Genomic DNA, 13,559 nt, shown 5'->3' with positions numbered 1-13,559 from the left:
AATTGCGGGTAGCAACAGCTGCTGAGCAGTGATTGGTGAGCTGAAAAATAAGGTGGAGCTTGGAGAGTGTAATGTTTGGATTGGCCTTCATACAGTGATAGCACTCAGAAAACAAATTTCTTTATCTTAAAAAATGCAGGTTAATAAATATTCTGTCCCTATTTGTTTTGGTTGGTTCTATGATTAATCATTGCAATGTTGTGGTGGTCCTTGCAGCTGTAAACATAGGCTATGGCAATAAACTCTTGAGCACCCCTAGCACTGTGCCTGAATACACTATTAAAAACTTCCTTAAAACTGAAATAGCTGACTGCAAAGTATTCAAAGATATATGCATACATAATAAGTAGTCATTATATATTTAGAAGGCCTGATGTTCTAAATACATACAGTGATTCAAATTTCAGATCTGAGAGGGAGAAATGGAGATGTTCAGCAGTACAAATGCAAAATATAGTCATATGAAAAGTCTGAACTAATTGCAAAATTCATGTTTTGTCGATTTTTGAAGTGAGAAAGTTAACACACCTGCAACAGAGAATGAAACGTATCCGTAGTATATCATTTTAGTGCACAATTTCTATTTATTTGCTTAGTTTAATGCATTGGAAAAAATAAAACATAAAATATAAAATGTGTCATAACTTTTGTGCTGTCCACATTTTATGTATTTTTCCAATATGTTACGTTTAGCAAATAAAGTCATTGTGTAATAAAATGTGCAGAAGTGTGTTCTCTGTAGCAAACGTGGGAACTAATTTTTACTTAAATCAACAAAACATGCAATTTGGGCACCCTTGGTCAACTGTTTTGTAGACACACAAACACACTACTGTAAAAATTTGGCAACAACACTGCAATAATGTATGGGATAATGTTGCATTCATGCCAAATGGGAGCTCAGAATTTTTGAACCAGGAATCTCCTAATTTTCCTCTTCAAAGAATTCAGACAACTTCAGATATTTAAGGTTGAGGGAAATGTGGAGGCTGGCCTTTGTGCATATAAAAAGCTTTTATAAGAGTTTACATTTGACCTGAAGAGCCATTTTTCTAGTGCTTGATTTATTTTTACAGGAGACGTAGGCTATGGAAATGTCGACATCATGCACAACTAGCATACGAAAACAGAAAAACAGAAACTCAAAAGTTTGTTTAAAAAAGCTTAAAGCAACACTATGTAAGATCTGGGGATTTGGAGACCTCTCTGGTGGACATGTATAATTGCATGCAACATACAGAAGAGCATCTTGGAATAACGCTTGTGCTTCGGAGCCCCGCAAGTGGATGAATCTGTAAATAATGATTTCACGCCTTACAAGGAGACTCACAGCGTCGCATACAGACCATATTTTAGCGTGTTCTTTTTTCTTCATACTCAATGAAGCTACTTCTTGGTTTAAATCTGCTGAAATTACATCAGAAGTCAGAGCCCACAAGAAACTCTGACTTATGAGTTGGAGAGAGATTCAAATGGATTTTACCCCACATGAGTGCAGCATAAGCTTAAAGTGAACCTACATACCTTGTACTTTGATTTGCACTTTGAATGTGAAGTAATACAATTTATAATTGCAGGTTTCTTTGTTCGTGTCTGTGAATTTTAAACCTTTTCTTTTAAGTTTGAGACTTCTGTGTGAATATGGAGAGACTGTTCTAAACACGTCACAATATCAATGAAAGTTTTGCCTTAATAGAAGGTGATAAATGTTAATAATATTCACAAAATCTAGAACTTACATTTACATCTATAGAGTCATTATACTCTACAATCTATTACTATTATTTTTCTATTTTCAAATAGTAGCAGTTATTTAGATTGTGGGCTGAAGGGTACACTGTCATGGCTAAACCATATTCATGCTAAGACATTCTGCTTCAGAAAAAGAAGGATAGATGTGGAAATAATAAATGTACATCTGCTTTATTTGTTTCTAATAAAGACAGTCAATGATATTTCTTTTTAATTACGTATCAAATATATTTGTGTGTTTTGCAGGAAAAGCTTCATTTTCAATTTGACTGCAGACCCCAATAAGCCCACTAACCCAGTTCAATAGCTTTTGTCAACAGAGTTTGAATGGAAGCCTACAGTCTTGAGTAAAGGTTTGGGTGCCCTGGTCAAATGACATGTTTCTAAATGAAAGAGAGATTAAAAGATCCTCTAAAGAGAACAGACTTCTGCACACTTAATGCTCAATTACTGATTATTTGATAAAGTTAACATGCTGGCAAAAAAAGTCACCATAAATGTGGCCTGTGCAAAAGTTATGGCCCATTTTCTACATTGTGTTTACATAATGTGTTACATTGTGTTCAACCCAGCAGATGAAAAGAAACTTGCAGAAAAATATTATGTCATATTGAAGTTTATTCCCCATAGATGACGCATTAACATAGTTTCTCTTAGAAAATCAGCAAAACATGCAAGTCGAATGAGGACGTTTCAATTTTTGCACATGACCGCACCATGTAAGCAACATTGTGGTCCAGCCTCAGTCAACTTAAAATGAGCTGTTTCTAAAAAGTGAATATGTTAAAGAACAACACACTTTCCTGTGTCCCCCACTTTCACTCATTTTTGCTGTTTTCTGTTAACACAAATCGTGTCGTCCTAAACTGACAGAACGTATTTTTAACACATCTGTTTAAGAGTCTATAGAGATGGTCTTTTCTTCGCTGTTTACATTGTTAACTCTAAACATGACAGCATGTGAAATCTGATTCACTATGTATATTAATAAACATTTTTATTGCACTTTTTAAGCATGGCTGACTACATTTCAGCATAACAGTGCCACACATACGGCCGTGGTTTCAGGCCTTCATGTTTGAAGTTGTGCTGTGAGTAAAGCAGAGTTTGCAGAATTGATTCCACTTCTTAGAATCGTCTTTGTAAATGTGCACACAGAGGACTTCACTGCAGTTTTTCATATTGTTGTCATGCTCTTCAACACCCAGCATAGACTGATGCCTTAGACTAGTAGACTGTCAATGGTATGATTAGTCCACCATTTGACTTCGAGAGTCCAGCCCCACCTTATATCGATAAAATGTTAAAACCTTTTATGTTGTTCATAATAACGACCAATTAATGTTCAATCAGTGAGCCGGCCCCCTTTAAAACTAGCCTTTTCTCTTCTTTCCTTTCATTTATATTTTTGAATAAATTATCGTTTCAAAGAGATTAATATTTCATTTGTATGAGATGCATCAGTGAAACCTGAAAAATATTTGTTAAATATGTGTTTACTGACCTTTAGCTGGACTTTTTCCATAAAGCATACAAAGGCCTACAGCTGTGTAGTGTCAGGTTCCTTCAAGATTTAAAGTAGTAAAAGCAATGTGGCCAATAACGGACAGATAAGATATCAGTCTTCTTTCACTTTACTTGAGGCATTTCAGGCAATTAGTCTGTAAAATGATTCTTGTCCAATAAGATTGTTGCTGCTGCTGCTACTGCACTGGTACCACAAATGTAAAGAATTTAAGAACACAAGCAGCCATACCTCTACAGTTTTCCACATGATTTAGTGTTGATGTGTTTCTTGTTGATGAAAAGCACTACGTGAGGGGAACGGTGAGTGTGGTAACTCATTTATCCAACTACAGCTAAAAAGTTGTAAAAACGCAATAACAGCAGTGCCGAAAACGATCCTTGTGGTTCAGTGAAGTTTAAAGAACCACCCATTGAAAGAGCCCCTAGGTCCTCTGAAGAACCTTTCTTGGTCACTTTGTCTTTACGAGTATCACCGTGTGGTACAAAGCAGAAACGTCTCACATACCTGAAGAAGCAGCAACGTCTAATTCAGTTCCAGCAGGCTTCGAATGCCATCCTCAGAACATCTGCCAGTAAGCGGAGCCTCGCTTTGAGGTCACTGTCAGTAAGCTTCTCTCTTCCTCATGAAGCTACTGTGTCTGTGTGAAGCTAGCATGAGTATTTCTAGAGGTAGTGGTGGGGGCAGACATGAACTTTGCTGGTGTCAATCAAAGTCTGCAAGCGACCACATGCGCACACACACACAGACACACACATACATACGAATGCGAACACCCTCCACTTCCTATTCTCTTTTCACAAGGTGCAACAATGGGTTTCCTGTCTTCTAAATGTGTGGGCGTATGTTGCATGGGCTGACATATTTTTAGGTTGAAGACTAAGCCTTTGAAAAGCTTGAAGAAGTCCCTCAAAACCTCAAGGCCTTATCAAGCTGTTAAAGATAGCTCTGGCGAGCCTCCCTGTCTTCAGCACGCTGAACGAGTGGTAAGTAAAAATACTAGGATCAGTGTAGGCTCATCCAGTAGTGAGAAAGCGTTGTTTGTATAGTAGTATGGCAGTGGTTAGGAATGGACCTCTGACCAGGGCACTTGGGCCAGCACTCAGGGGCCTCTGACTGTGCCCAGTGTTGTTGCAAGACCATGGTCTGTCCCTGAGAATGATATAAATATGAATGATTTTGAAGATGGCAGTTTCTGGCAGTAAACAAACTGAAAAGAACTAAACAAACACATAAGCCCCAACTACTATAGAACACCCAGAACACCCAAACAACATGTGATTTGTATGTGTTCTGTAAGCAGTGCACACAGCACCATACAGATCCAAATTACTGCAGCGTTTGGGCCAAAAAGACTTTGAGCCTCATTCACCAACCGTTCTAAAGAACACATTTCTTTGTAGAACCCACTTATGCAGTTTGTACCAAGATTCAGACGTTCACCAAAGTTTTCTTACTTAAGTAAGAACAGAATCTACACACAGTCGAGAGAACTGAGGTGCCATCAACTCTGCAACTGAAGAAAACATCATGAAACTGGCATAGATTTTTTCTTAGGACCTTTCTTAAGATCTAAGGAAAATATATAAGGAAGATGAATGAGACACTTTTACTTTGAGGCGTACTTACTTGACTGTATATAAATAAAATCTAGTCCTAAACCTAACCTTAACCTCAACAGAAAACCTAAACTGTAATGTAGAACATGGATAGTTTGTCTTTTAAAACATTAGGTTTTGAAAAGGTGTTAATATGTACCATTTGTTGGGGGGAAAAATACTTATTTAAGGTACACAGTTTGACTTTTGTTATACTATTGACGTACGTTTACATTGTTTGTAGCTTGAGGAGCAAAAAATGTACCTGCACAGAGCCTTTTTTTCTAACAGTGTAGGGAACTATCGAAATTGAGGATAGTGGTTATTTGTTTCGTTTAAATCTGCACCGGTATTTCATTTCTTAGAACAAACATTACAGCAAAAACATTGAGCCCATAACCAGTATGTAGCTGATCAGCAAACAGCTTCTTTTTAAAATTACATTAAGTAATTACAATCCTTATAAGAAAAAATACAAGCATCTTTCATTTTATGGCAGAAGCAAAAAAAGATATTTTAAATGTAAAGTAAGCTAATGTGAATTGATGTATGTAACTTTTTGCCAACAACTGACTGACATAGCAAGTTCAGCAAATATGGTGAACAAGCATTATAAACCCAGAATCAACCAGGGCAGTGGGTAAAAATGTTGTTAGAGGGGTATGGAGGTTTCTGATACAAGAGTCATTAAAACCGAGGCTTTATTCCTGGGGAAAGGAATCTAGCAAGAGATGAAGAAGTGTGATTAAAACCTTATTGGAACATTAGAACAATCATTAGGTTATTTAATAATAGCAATAGGAGGAACTGAAACCATGGGTGTTTTCCAAGGTAGCTACATGAGAGTAAATACGTGGTGAGAGTTATTAGAGGATGTGGTCAATGCAAATATTTTATTATATCTTTTCATGGATGACACTATAGAAATGAAACTTGGATATAACCCAAAGCAGTCAGTGTGCAGCTTGTATAGCAGTGCAGATTTACTGTCCTCTGAGAAGAACTCAACACACAGCCATTAATGTCTAAATAGCTGGCAAGTGAGTCCACCTCACAGTGAACACGTCCAAATTGTGCTCAAAGTGTCAATATTTTGTGTGACCACCATTATTATCTAGCACTGCCTGAACCCTCTTGAGCATGGAATTCACCAGAGCTGCACAGACTGCTAGTAGAATCCTCTTCCACTCCTCCATGATGACGATCACGGAGCTGGTGGATGTTAGACGCCTTGCGCTCCTCCTCCTTTCGCGTGAAGATCCCCCACAGGTGGTCAATTGGGTTTAGGTCTGGGGGCATACTTGGCCAGTCCATCGCCTTTATCTTCAGCAAGGCAGTTGTCATCTTGGAGGCATGCTTGCGGCTGTTATCGAGTTGGAAAACTACTATGTGGCACAGTGTCCGAAGGGAGGGGATCATGGTTTGCTTCAGTACATGTTGGAATTCATGTTTCCCTCAATGAACCACAACTCCCCAGTGCCGGCAGCACTCATGCAGCTCCAGACCATGATGCTACCACCACCATGCTCAACCGTAGGCAAGATACAGTTGTCTTGGTTCTCCTCGCCAGGGGGCCACTACACCTACTGGACATCATCTGAGCCAAACAAGTTTATCTTGGTCTCGTTAGACCACAGGACATAGTTCCAGTAATCCATGTTCTTGGACTACTTGTCTTCAGCAAACTGTTTCTGGGCTTTCTTGTGCATCAGTTTCAGAAGAGCCTTCCTTCTGGGACGACGGCCATGCAGACCAAGTTGATACATTGTGCGGCATATGGTCTTAGCACTGACAGGCTGACTTCCCACTTCTTCAACCTCTGGAGCAATGCTGGCAGCACTCATGCATCTATTTTTGAAGCCAACCTGTGGATATGACACTGAATATGTGGACACAGTGGAGGCCTGTTCCAAGTGGAATCTGTCCTGGAAAACCTTGGCCACCATGCTATAGCTCAGTTTCAGGGTGTTAGTAATCTTCTTATAGCCTAGACCATCTTTGTGGTGAGCAACAATTCTATTTCTCACATCCTCAGAGTTCTTTGCTATGAGGTGGCATGTTGAATATCCAGTGGCCAGTATGAGAGAACTGTACCCAAAAAAACAAATTTAACAGCCCTGCTCCCCATTCACACCTGGAACCTTCTAACTCTAACGAGTCACATGAAACCAGCGAGGGATAATGACATGATGGGGCACAACAGGTGTACTCACCTTTGTTGCCAGCTATTTAGACATTCCTTCAAATAAAAACTAATCTACACTGTGGCTAAAAGTATGTGGACACCTGATCATCCCATCTATATGAGATGGTTGGATGTCCCATTCACAAACCAAGGTTATTGATATGGAGTTTTCCCCCCCTTTAATGCCGTAATGGTTGTGCAGGCCACTGGAGTAATTTTTAAGGACCTCACTTTGTGCACAGGGGCAAAGTCATGCTGGAACAGGAATGGGTCTTCACCAAATGGTTGCCTTAAAGTTGAAAGCATGTAATTGTCTAAAATGTCTCTGTGCTCTAGGTTTAACATTAACATTATAATTTACTTGCTCCAGGCATTTTGATATTTAGTGTTCTCCTGGCATCTACCAAATGCAAATTCATCCATCAGACTGCCAAAGCATGAAGCACGATTCATCACTCCAGAGAACATACATATTTCCACTGTTCCAGAATCCAATGGTACTGTGCTTTACATCACTGCACTACACCACTCTTGGCATAGCACATAGTGAGATTTCACAATGCTTCTGACGCACAGTTCTTGTTCTGATGTTTCTTCCAGAGGCAGTTTGGAACTCTGTATTGAGTGATTCAACAGAGGACAGGCCATTTTGATGTGCACTTGACAGCCCTGTGAATTTTTTAGTGGGCTAGCACTTTTGTGGGTGAGCTGCTGTTGCAACAATTACGGTTGACCAGGGCAGCACCTAACGGAAATTGCACTGCCTTTGATAGTGCTACGTTTAGTCATTGACTCTTCCGTTGACTCATTCTACTGCTAGTGTTTATCTATGGAGATTTCATGGCTTTTCACATACTTTTTCACATACATGACATCCACATACTTTTGTCATATCGAGTACTACATAAAAAATGACTCCGCAGAAAACAAACCCAAATCTTTTGCCTGAAATATCACCCCAAACCCTAATGTTTTGTCAGGCTTGGGTTATGTAGCAGACCTCTAATTGCTATATACAGTCTTCCAGTTACGTTTCGCTTTCTCAGGCAAAGGTAAGGGACCACCATAGCTACTAATTGGGTGATAGGCCTTTATCAGCACATCAGCAGTGGTGTTGATGAGGTATTGGCATGTCAGTGGACATTGTGCAAGAGGGACTATTACACCTTAGTGAGTAAAAGTCATCACTGCTGGGTTTATTATAATTCAACAACTAAAATATCTAGTCAACAGCAGCCTTCTAAACCACTTAGGCAGGTGATCTAACACGTAATGCGGATGGAAAAAATGAGCTGAAGTCTCTCACTGAACACCTACATGATGTACCAACAAGTGTCGGTGTTTCTAATAAGGTGTACACAGTCGTTACATATAAGCATAGATCCCAGTAACACAGGAAGTGAAATTATAGCATTTATTGAAGTCTTTGAATAGGTGATCAGCTGTAATATCATTATTAAATGTCTATATTAAATACTTTAGAATCCAGCAAGCCATTCTTGTTTTGGTGGAATTTGCACATTTCCTGAATTTAGCTATCGGTAATTGTTTTCAGATTATAATCTCATTTATTTTCCCTCAATTCAGAGGAACAAGATGGCATGTGTGGGGGGAGCAAAACCAGATACATGGATCAATTACACACTAACTCAAACAGCACAGGCAATGCTGTAAGTAAACGATGACCGAATGGTGGACCGTCTGCGAGTACGAACTAGTAGCCAATCCTAACACAGAAGGTTGTGTTTGTCAGATTATATGTGAGAGGAATAATGAGAGGCCTACCTCTCACCCTTTAGCAGCATTCAGCCTGTAGAAACTATGTAACAAGCTAAACTTTTTCTCTGTTCTGTTTTTCAGACATGCCGAAACTTTTACCCTACGCTTCTCTTTTCCCAAAAACTTGTACACGACTGTCGGATGCACAGATAATAAAAGACCATGACGTGTAATATAAATAGCTTAGCTAATAATATACATCATTGGTTAAATGAAGGAAAGTATGTGCATGAAAGACGTTTCGACGTATGAAGGAGCTTCTGCTGCTAAAAATCTCATCAATTCTCGTTCACTAAAGTCTGTCGACTGTTTTCTCATGCCCCTCATGCTCTCATGCTGTTTCACATGGTTTGTTCTGCACTTCCCTTTTCTAAAATTAACTACAGTGCTGCCTCGTTGTTCAGTGACCGGCTTCCTCTGTTCAGATCTACCCTTGCAAAGAAAAGAAAGCGAATGACTGAAAGAAAAGGAAAACATTCAAGAAATTCATGTTATTGATGGTACACTGGTAAGAACATTAGTGGTGAAAATGGGTTGGTAAAGCTTTTTCAGTTCTGTAGTGGTTATAGTGGTCAGGCTAGTTCCCATTCTTAAATCCTCAAATACTCAAATCCTGTGCTGTTACTATGCAAGACTAGGCTGTAACTTCTTTCTTTCTCCCATACATGTGCTACAGCTATTCACAGGGTCCGTATCCCATGTTTTTGTTCCTTGTATTTTATTTTTTCTCTTATTTTGTTCACTGATAACATGTGTGTTTATGTACAAAAAACACCCAATTCATCAATATTAAACATAAGTCATAATTCATTTTTACCCGACTCTTTTCCAACCTCTGTTCATCCTTTAGAATTAAACAGGCTGTTTTTGTTGCTGCACCTTTAAGACTAATATAAGATAATCAGGCTCTGTTCTGATTGGCTGCTCTGTGTTGGGCCTCATTCAAAAAGCAGTCCAGCCTGAAACACTTCTTATAACTTCAGCATGAATAGGTGAAAGGTTCAAGGCTGAATAGGTGGATACACATAAAAACATCAGACATTATTTAGGTGGTGGACTGTTCTCAGTGAGCCAGTGACAACAGTAGCGGTAGTGGTACCAGGGGTAGTGGCGTTCTGTTGTTTACTTCACAACTATAAGCTGCGTTTATCTATGAAAAGCTATTTTCATTTGTCCTCTCAAGATATTTAAATAATCATCACGACATAACAAATTCTGTTTTCTTGAGATCGTTTATGAAATTAATCACTGCCGACAAAACATCTTTTTGCCGTCAAAATGGCAAACATAGCATGAGATCTTGATAAAACTAATAAAAATAATTCGCTATGACAGAAAAACTGACATGGCCCTTTAGTAATATGCTGCTGAATTCAATACACAAAAAAGGACTCTCATTTTCAGCAGGGACAATTTCACTTCTGTCCTCTTTCCTGTGTGGGTCTGGCTGGGGATGTTGCTAAGGAACAATGAGCACAGTGGACAGTGAAACAGCAGAAGTCAGTGGATCATTTGTGACTCAAAACTGGACACACATCCTTTATGCTTTTTAAATCAATCATAGTTCTTCCATGTATTTATTTATTTTAATCAATCAGTGCTTTTATTGTACAATACTCTCACTGGCCACTTTATTAGGTACAGTTCAGTTGCTTGTTAACACAAATAGCTAATCAGCCAATCACATGTCTGCAACTCACTGCATTTAGGCATGTAGAGGTGGTCAAGACAACTTGCTGAAGTGCAGACCGAGCATCAGAACGGGGAAGAAAGGGGATTTCAGTGACTTTGAACGTGGCGTTGTTGTTGGTGCCAGACGGGCTGGTCTGAGTATTTCAGAAACTGCTGATCTACTGGGATTTTCACGCACAACTATCTCTAGGGTTCACAGAGAACAGTCCGAAAAAGAGGAAACATCCAGTGAGCGGTCAGTTGTGTGGATGAAAATGCCTTGTTGATGTGAGAGGTCAGAGGAGAATGGGCAGACTGGTTCCAGATGATAGAAAGGCAACAGTAACTCAAATCACAGATTGGTTGGTTATTTGAGTTACTGTTGCCTTTCTATCATCTGGAAAACCCCTTGTTGAAAGTATGCGATGAAAAATTAAGGCAGTTCTGAAGGCAAAAGGGGGTCCAACCTTTTACTAGCTACCTAATAAAGTGGCCGGTGAGCATATATGTTAACTGACCACAGTATTTTGCAAAAGAGGCCACCTTTCCTTTCTTCAATTTCCAGTTGAAATGTCTAGTTCACGTTATTCATTTACACAAGATATTTCTCATGAGATGACATATAAAGCATTCCAGCTGCAAAAGAAGTTCCCAAAACTGGGAAAAAGCTCAAAGATATAGAGAAAGTGGGACTACCAACAACTGTGCAAGACATGGTAGACCACCAAAACCACCACTATCAGATAAACAGCACTTAAAGCTTAAAGTTCCACGCTTGCTTCGGATCTGAAACATTCACAGGTTGTTCTGTCCATCCTGAGACGACAACTCAACACTATGAGTCTGAAATGATGTGTAGCTGTCAAGAACCTTTGCAAATCAAAAAAAGAAGCTGCTGGTGTTCTCAAAACATTGGACTGACCACCCCAGACCTTAACATCACTGAAAGTGTTTGGGACTGCTTGGATCATGAAAAGCAGAAAATGCAACCAACTTCTAAGACTGAACTTTGGAGGTGTAGGAAAACATTTAAAAGCAAGTCTCCAGAAAATGATAATGTAATAAGCTGTATTCTGCTTTGGTTTTCTGTCCACTCTCTAAGACACAGATATTTGGTCCACCTTGTAGATCAAAGACTATTAGCTCATCTGTTACTGCATGTTTTGTGTTACGTTTGCTCTTTGCTCTTTCTTAAGTGGTCAGTTTTGTGTTAACTATGGCCTTGTATTTCTTTAGTGGTCAGTTTCTGGTCAGAGGATGCTGATGGCTAGATACTTTTGTTCTCAGTCCAGCAGTGTCACTGAGTGAGTGTGAGGTTGCTTTTTTTTTCTATTCCAGCATCACCCCTGCACAGCACATCCATACTAGAACGTCAGTGCCATGTCATTGTCACTGCAGTGCTGAAAATAAACCACCTCTCAAATGCCTTATCTGTGGTGGTCCTGTGATCCTGACCCTTGTAAATTTGTATAGAAGGCAACAAATCATACAGAGAAAAAGATGGACTACAGTCTGTAATTGTAGAACTAGAAAAAGCATCTACATGGCAAGTAGAGCTGAAAAATTGCACAGTGTGTGTCGAAACCAGGTTGATCTGGCCAGTACGTATATGTTGACATGTTCCCATGAGGCTAGCAACAAGCTAGAAGGCCTATGACTTGCCTTACAAGCCCAAAGTAAATGTCTTGTTCTTTGTACCTTTTAGGCGATACAGCGAAAGCCACAACACTGGCCATATCTTGGTGTAAATACCAGTAAATGTCTGTCCAGTAAATGACTGTCTTTGTGGGTTTTGTGATAGAAATAAGAAATTTCCATAGGGTGCCATTGTTTATGCTTACAGTAAACTGTGGTGGGAAAAGCAGGGTACCTATCATTCTCAATGAAAAGAGGAAAGGAGAACTTCCTCCTACTATCAAGCACCTCCCCTGCAAACAACCACACAAATACACTCGCACAGAGTTCTTCTTTTTCTGCAGTTGATGTCTGATGTTCTTAGTGCATGACCACATAGGAAAAACACTGAGATATATGTGAGCCAAGCTGTTATAGATGACGCTGAGCTGTCAGTTGTGGTCATTAATGATGACCTGTTAGTACAGCAATCAGGAAAAATAGTGTCAGTAAATGTAGGCTGCATCCTGCCACACTAAGTAGTCATACACCACCATTAGAAGTGCATTTATTAGTAAATTTACATTTATGGCATTTGGCTGACGCTCTTATCCAGAGCGACTTACAATTTGATCATTTTACACAGGGAGGCCAAGGTGGTGTTAGGAGTCTTGTCCAAGGACTCTTATTGGTATAGTGTAGGTTGTTTGCCCTGGTGGGGGATTGAACCCCAGTCTACAGCGTAGAAGGCAGAGGTGTTACCCACTACACTATCCAACCACCACATTAGTAAATTAAAACAGTGTGAATTTTGGGCTTTCACCTCATGCCTCGCCTTCCTTTAGCAGAACCTATCAAAACATTTAAATATGCCAAAATTTTCATAAACCTAAACTTTATTTTGTTATAGCTCTATAATTCCAACATTTACTTAGCATACAGCAAAGCATGCAGCAAGCTGAGAATATGACTGTATGTTGGCATATCAGTGCATTGCATTCAACTTTCCAGGGGACTGAAATGCTGGTCAAAGCTTATCAAAGCAAAACTCTGTAATGAACTGTTATTGACACCTACAGGACAAATGGATTATTCCCTAAAACATTCCTTCATCCAGTTATTATGGAGCCCTGCTGATGACATCCTGTATAAATAAAAATTAAAGCATGGGAACAAGATCCTACTGCATGGCCATGACTTAGTAAGGCATGGGAATGAGATGATTAGGTTGTGGCCATGACTTAGTAAGGCCCATGCTTTACTAAGTCATAGCCACAACTTAATCATCTCATTCCCATGCCTTACTAAGTCATGGCCATGCAGTAGGATCTTGTTCCCACGCTTTACTAAGTTGTGGCCACGTATTATTTTTATTTACACAGAATATCACCAGTGGGGCTTTGATGAGACTGAAATATACACTATATCTCCAACA

At 39.4% G+C, this 13,559-nt stretch overlaps 1 protein-coding gene across 1 annotated transcript in view; it reads right to left on the bottom strand.

Annotated features, from left to right (window-relative positions):
* The window catches only part of pik3r6b (phosphoinositide-3-kinase, regulatory subunit 6b), a 29,751-nt gene extending 25,756 nt beyond the window's left edge, over positions 1–3,995 (bottom strand). Inside the window, exon 1 of the mRNA XM_017705678.2 lies at positions 3,785–3,995. The gene's annotated coding sequence lies outside the window, so the exon portion shown is untranslated. The remainder of the gene's footprint in view (positions 1–3,784) is intronic.
* Positions 3,996–13,559: the final 9,564 nt, after the last annotated feature.

This window comes from Pygocentrus nattereri, chromosome 14 (genome assembly GCF_015220715.1).
Source record: "Pygocentrus nattereri isolate fPygNat1 chromosome 14, fPygNat1.pri, whole genome shotgun sequence".
Taxonomy (NCBI): domain Eukaryota; kingdom Metazoa; phylum Chordata; class Actinopteri; order Characiformes; family Serrasalmidae; genus Pygocentrus; species Pygocentrus nattereri.
This window is presented reverse-complemented; position numbering and strand designations above follow the sequence as displayed.